This window comes from Danio rerio, chromosome 21 (assembly GCF_052040795.2).
Source record: "Danio rerio strain M-AB ecotype USA chromosome 21, GRCz13ab, whole genome shotgun sequence".
In the NCBI taxonomy this organism is placed as follows: Eukaryota; Metazoa; Chordata; class Actinopteri; order Cypriniformes; family Danionidae; genus Danio; species Danio rerio.
Genome location: NC_141041.1, coordinates 9,994,164 through 10,000,400, shown reverse-complemented (window position 1 = coordinate 10,000,400; position 6,237 = coordinate 9,994,164). Strand labels below are relative to the sequence as shown.

Sequence of the window (6,237 nt, the reverse complement as noted above, 5' to 3'; positions counted from 1 at the left end):
AAAAATCATTTCTACATTTGTATTTTTTCTATCTGTATATCATTTATCTGCTTTCAAATATAAAGACTTATCAGTATCTGTAAAATGTGTTTATATCAATGCACAATGTATTTTTTACATCACTCTTTTATTAAATTGTAAAATGCATATGCACTTCGACAAGTGATAATTGAACTTTACCTTTAAAAAATGAAATACATTTTCAAGAATTAATTTTATTTATTTATTTATTTTTAACCCGAAATGTCCCATTGATAAACAATATCTCTTCTACAAGAGAGTCCTGGTCAAGACTGGCAGCAGAGGACCAAATTACAAAAAAAAAAAAAAAAAAAAAAGAAAGAAAAATACGTCACAACACAAAAACACACAAAAATAATAAAAACCATAATCAATTGTTAAATCAATTGTGTGCACTGTTGTAAATTGACAGTCTTTCAAATCTTTTTAAATATAGCAATAGATGGTACGAATTTCATACAGTATGTAATATATGTTAAGCTCATTCCATACATTTAGAGCACACTTGAGAGAATGCAGATTGACCTAACTCTGAGTGAAAAAAATTTTTACATCTTACATCATAATGAAGAATTTATCTGCTGTTCTGGTATTGTAAGTATTTGAACAGTACTCCAACAAGTTAGATATTTACTGTGGTCATTTACCAACTAAAGCTTTAAAATGAAAACTAAAATATGTTGTTTTCTCCTTAACTGTAATGAGGTCCACTCTGTCATTTTATATAAATAACAGTGATGTGTGCGTTCACTTGAACCAGTAACAAATCTTAAGGCACTATGATAAACAATGTCCAATTTTTTTTTAAACATTCAGATGTGCGTGCATTTAAAGTATTCACCTTATTCTCCGCGGATGAGCGGGCGCAGCCGTTTTAATCTTTTTGGCACGAGACTTCCATTCATTAACTTCCATTCATTTTTAGACATTAAAAACTGCTTGTTTCGCTGTTTGATGTTGCAAACTGATATTTCCTTGTTATATTATTCTACTTGGTCTGTATAGTCATGCAAACACTTGTTTGTAGAGCAAGTAGTTTGACCGTTTTTTTGCCGTTTATTATTCCTAGTCATTTCTCCCATAGGCGACTGAAGAGGAAGTTCTAAGACAATCGCGAAAACAGGCACACTTCCGCATTTTAGAATAAGGTTAATATTCCCGTAATCCAATACTGATAGAAGTGTACTCTCAACTAAACATTTTCGAGCTGTGAAGGAGAACTATTTTCTTTTAACTATTTTTTTTAAACAAAAATAAAAACCTAACGAGTTTTTTTAAAGACTATTAATATGACAACTATAAGTCAATTCATTTTCAAGACAGACACCTAAATATTTATGAGATGCAATTTGTTCAATCTGTGTGACATTTAAAGTTTTAATACCAAAATTGTGTATTGATAATCTGGATCGGGTAAAGATCATGTATTTAGTTTTTTTTTTTTTTTTTTTCTCTCAATACTAATTTTAAGCAATCGAGAGACATTTGGAATGATTTTATCTCCCATTTCTTTTATAGATTAATTCATTGTGTAAATAATTGTGTCTGCATAAAAATGTACATTTGCTGACTCAACTGCTTTATCACGTTCATTTATATTAATAGAGAATAAAATTGGCCCCAAAATTGAGCCTTGAGGAACACCTGTCTTAACTGAGCCGAGATATGATTTTCTATACACTCAGAAGCTGTCACAACAGTGGTACCTCAGAGGTGCATATTAGTGCCCTAATGTACCTAAAAAGTACCTTTAAGGTACTATTATGTTATTACTCTCTCTACAAATAGATGGACTCCATTCACCTTCTATTTAAACCAATCAGCTTCCGCCAACGTGGTGCTGACCAATCTTTCCTCGTTTGGTCCACACAGACACATCAGCTGGCCCAGCCGGGACTCGAACCAGTGATCTTCTTGCTGTGAAGCAACAGTGCTGACCACTGAGTCACCATGCCACCTAATCTAGGAAAGAGAGGAAGGAGTAAGGGTGGATGGGGGATTCTTCAAGACAAAGATGACTAAGGTAAGAAAATTGGGTTATTTATTACGCGTTTGGATTCGTCTGATTGGTAAATAATGTGCTAGCTAATGTGGGACCAGCTGTGGTCAATCATAAGCACGTGAACTTCAGCTTTTACTTCAAATTTTCATGTTGCTATTAGAGCTCTTTAGATTAAGTTATTTGCCATTTCTTTGAAATGTATTCTAGTGCTGCGTTCCAGAACAAATGTTTGTTTCCTTTCCTCGCTAACTTACCAATCTTTTAAATTTAGATGTGCATCATTGATTAAATCACACAAGTGTCCACTACTGGTAGAACATCTGAAATGTGTTATTATTGAATGCCCTTAAACACTTGTAAACTACTTTTCAGAAACAAGTGGTTTAGAGTCTGTCCATGTACAATAGGCTTCCCTTGTCCTCTTGATAGTAGAGCACTCTTTGAATAATGATCATGATTTCCACAGGGAAAGTGCTTCAGAAAGTTCACAAATGCAAGTCCAAAAGTGGAATGCAACACAGTTTAGCATTGTCTGTGAAAAACAATATAGCCTCTACACATTTTTGTTTTCAGTGCACATTTTACTTAAGTCAATGGATGAACAAACTATATAGTGAAAACTAAAAAGCTAAGCCAAAGCCTAACAAGCTTCTTCTTCTTCTTCACTGTCTAATCTCTATGCTGTTCTGGTGTGACATTAAAAGGCCAAAAATATTATTAAAACTAAATATTTGTATAGTTCTGGTTGATCCCATCTGTTTTTGCTTGATTTATTGGAGCTTATGTGTTTTTGCAGTTTGAAAGAGACAAATGTGTTTCAATATTTTGAATGATTGCGTTGGACTGCTATGAAAAGCAGGTGTTCATCGGTGTGTGCAAGGTTTTTTAAATACTTTTTTGTACTACTACCTCAGGTCCAGCTGATCTTATATGAACATCTTTGATTTTCACTCATTTAATTGTACTTATGAGTGGAGATTTATTAAATCAGGCATGTCCAAACTTGTTCCTGGAAGGGCCGGTGTGCTGCAAAGTTTAGTTCCAACCACAATCAGACACACCTGGGCTAGCTAATCAAGCTCTTACTAGGCTTTCTAGAAACAGGTGTGTTGAGGCAAGTTGGCGCTAAAATCTGCAGGACACTGGCCCTCTAGGACCGACTTTGGACACCCTTGTATTAAATGAAGGTCAAGTACACCAACTTATTACACTTTTTGAAATGACACTGTTGGCCTTGTGTAAACTGAAATGATTTTATTTATTTGCATAATATTGATTCAAATTAAAAATTAAATGGAAGAAATTAAAATGGTCGTGCCCAACTGAGTCTGGTTCTCTCAAGGTTTTTTTTCTTTACTCCCATCAGGTGAAGTTTTTTTTTCCCTCTCCGCTGTCGCCACTGCCTCGCATGGTTCAGGATTGGTAGAGCTACGCATCGATGAATTTGCTCTTCAGTGTTTGAACTCTCAGTAATGATTAAATCACACTGAACTGAGCTAAACTGAACTGAACTGAACTTAAACACTAAAACCTGAACCACACTGTTCCAGTTACTGAACCACACTGTTCCAGTTACTATGACCATTTATGTGAAGCTGCTTTGACACAATCTACATTGTAAAAGCGCTATACAAATAAAGCTGAATTGAATTGAATTCATCTTTCAGGACCAGTGCTGGTTTCATACCATTAACACGTCAACTTGGAATCCTGAAAGTCCAGCTCTATACTCTAGATATAACACTGTTGTAAGAATGGGTTTTAACCACAGTGGTTCGAACTGTAGTTCTGGCGAATGACAAAAAAACAATCAGTATGATAGTGAAAAACTACATTTCCAGTCAGATCATCCTTCTGCAATCTTATACCAAAAACGGAAATAAGGGCAGTATTAATGGCTAAAAATGTGGGTGAGCGTTAATATTATACATTCAAACTGACCAATCAACATGTGACCACATCGTAAAACCCCCAAAGTCCACACACCCGGCCCTGATCTAATCAGTGTCTGCCTTTGAAATCAGTATGGACCTTTTCGATGAAAAAGACATCTTTTGCCATATAAACAAATATGCATCTGATAATTTTCAGTCCTACAAGAATTATAGCCATACAAAAGTGTTTTGCGATAGAACAGCGGTCAGGAAAACCTTCTCTAAGTCCATCTTTTGTGCTGTGAATTGAGGAATGTGAATAACGGAGGTAAGAAAAATTAACATAGTTCTCAGGGAATAACATAATAATGGAAATAGCATGTAAACGAGATTAAGAGTTTTGCTCCTGACATGTACACGTTATATTGGGATTAAGCACTAACTCTCAGTATTGGAAATAATGCTCATGTAAACATAGTCAGTGTTTATTCTCCAGTAACATCCAGCTGGATGCACATTATTCAATGTTTATAGATTTGCATGATAACTATATTGAGAGATTTTATGATAAATGGATTCACCGTGTTGAGCAAACAGCAACATTACACAACACAGCTGCTCTTTTGCACCAAACATGCAGTTTACTTTATTTGCATGTCATTGTTTTCTGCTGGACAAGAGTTTAACTTTCAACCCATTATCAGATCAACTTGGAAAGCAGTCTGTTGAGATATAGATGTAAAGGATTTATTTCCTTCAAACAAGCTTTTCAATGATTTTTTTTAAGAAAAGTAGAACAGAATTGAGGTAAATAATTTTAATTTAAAGTAGTTTTGATCAGGTTAGTTCTATAATCTTAGAATGTTTTTGTGGACTTACTCTAGTGTTCCTCATTCATAGATCACAGTTGGGTTTTCTTGACTGCACACAGTGAAAAGATGGACAACTCCAGTGAGATCACCTTTACCGATGGGACAGATTATTTAGATGAGTTCTTTTACAAAAGCTTGGAGGGTTTGGTGTTCTTTGGGTTAAATGTCATCGTCTTGTTGTTGGGTTTTCCATTCAACTCCTATGTGATTTGGCTTATAGTGAGGGGGGCAGGCAATGGACTTGCTGCAGAGTTCTTCAGTCTTAATCTCTCTGTCTGTGAGATTGTGTGTTTGGAATGTGTTTTTCTTTCTTTCTTTGCTAAAAGTGAAATTATTCTGATTGTGGTGAATTTTTTAGATGGACTTACCTTCACCGGTCGAGCTCAGTTTCTGTGTCTAATCTGTGTTGAGCGTTACCTGGCAGTGCTTCATCCTGTAACGTTTCTGAAGTACAAACCTCTCAGATATAGAGTGGTCTGCTGTGTCATTGTCTGGGTTGTAAGTGCTATCTTTGGTGGGCTCAAAACTGTAAATTGGATCTTCACAAATGTAAATGTAGGTTATATTTTAATCTTGGCGCAGTTATTTATCTTCCTCTCCATCCAGTTGTTTTGTCTTGTGGCTGTTCTCAGAGCTCTGAAGCAGTCAGGACCAGGAGAGAGAAAGAGAGAGGAAAACCTCATGAAGAGAAGAGCGTTTTATATCATTCTTATAACTACCATGACCATGTTAATTTCAGTTGTTTTCTATATGATTGTAAGTATTTTATTTGAATATGTGATAACACTCGCCTATCTCTACTATGTAGGTGTTGATTGTATTATTATGGCTGGTTGGGTGCAACCTCTCTTCTTTTTCTACCGGCTCGGGAAACTGCCCTTCATTAGACGTTGACAATTCTTCTTTAGTTATCATTATAAAGTTTTTTAGTCTCTTTAATCTGTCTTCTAATGTTTTCCTGTAAAATATAGACTGTTTTTCAGAATTATTTTGCTTGTTCAAGTTAAACTGAAGACTTTTTAAGTTGTTTACTGTAAAATTAAATGACTTCAGAACTGCAATTAGTAAATAGTTTTGGGAAAATAAAGATCTCGATGTTTCTTTGAAGTTTTCATGTTTTCCTCAGTTAATCTATTACAGTAAAATTATAGTCTACTGTATTTTGTCTTTTTGTTTACATCAGCTGGTTTGTTTCAGCCACTTCTTTTTCTAACTGTGAAGAAACTGCCTTTCATTAATTATCAATAATTCTACTTCATGTTGAGGAATGGTTTGCTAGTGTGTGCCTAAAAGCAGACTGGAACAATAGTGTAGCCACAAGTTTGTCACAAAGAAATTTCCAGAACGTTTTCAATCTAGTTTAGAATCACTCTGTTATGTGCAAAAACATCCCATAAGCAGGGCCAGATGGAATCTCTGGAGGTTTTTTGCTATTTCTGCGGAGAATTTTGGTAAAAATCTGTGGATT

At 35.0% G+C, this 6,237-nt stretch overlaps 1 non-coding gene across 1 annotated transcript; it reads left to right on the top strand.

Moving 5' to 3' along the window:
* Window positions 1–1,893: 1,893 nt before the first annotated feature.
* LOC147831777 (chemokine XC receptor 1-like) lies at window positions 1,894–5,876 on the top strand. The gene is made up of 2 exons (XR_015520001.1): window positions 1,894–2,044; window positions 4,798–5,876. It is a non-coding gene; the product is annotated as a chemokine XC receptor 1-like (transcript).
* The last annotated feature ends 361 nt before the right edge of the window (window positions 5,877–6,237 follow it).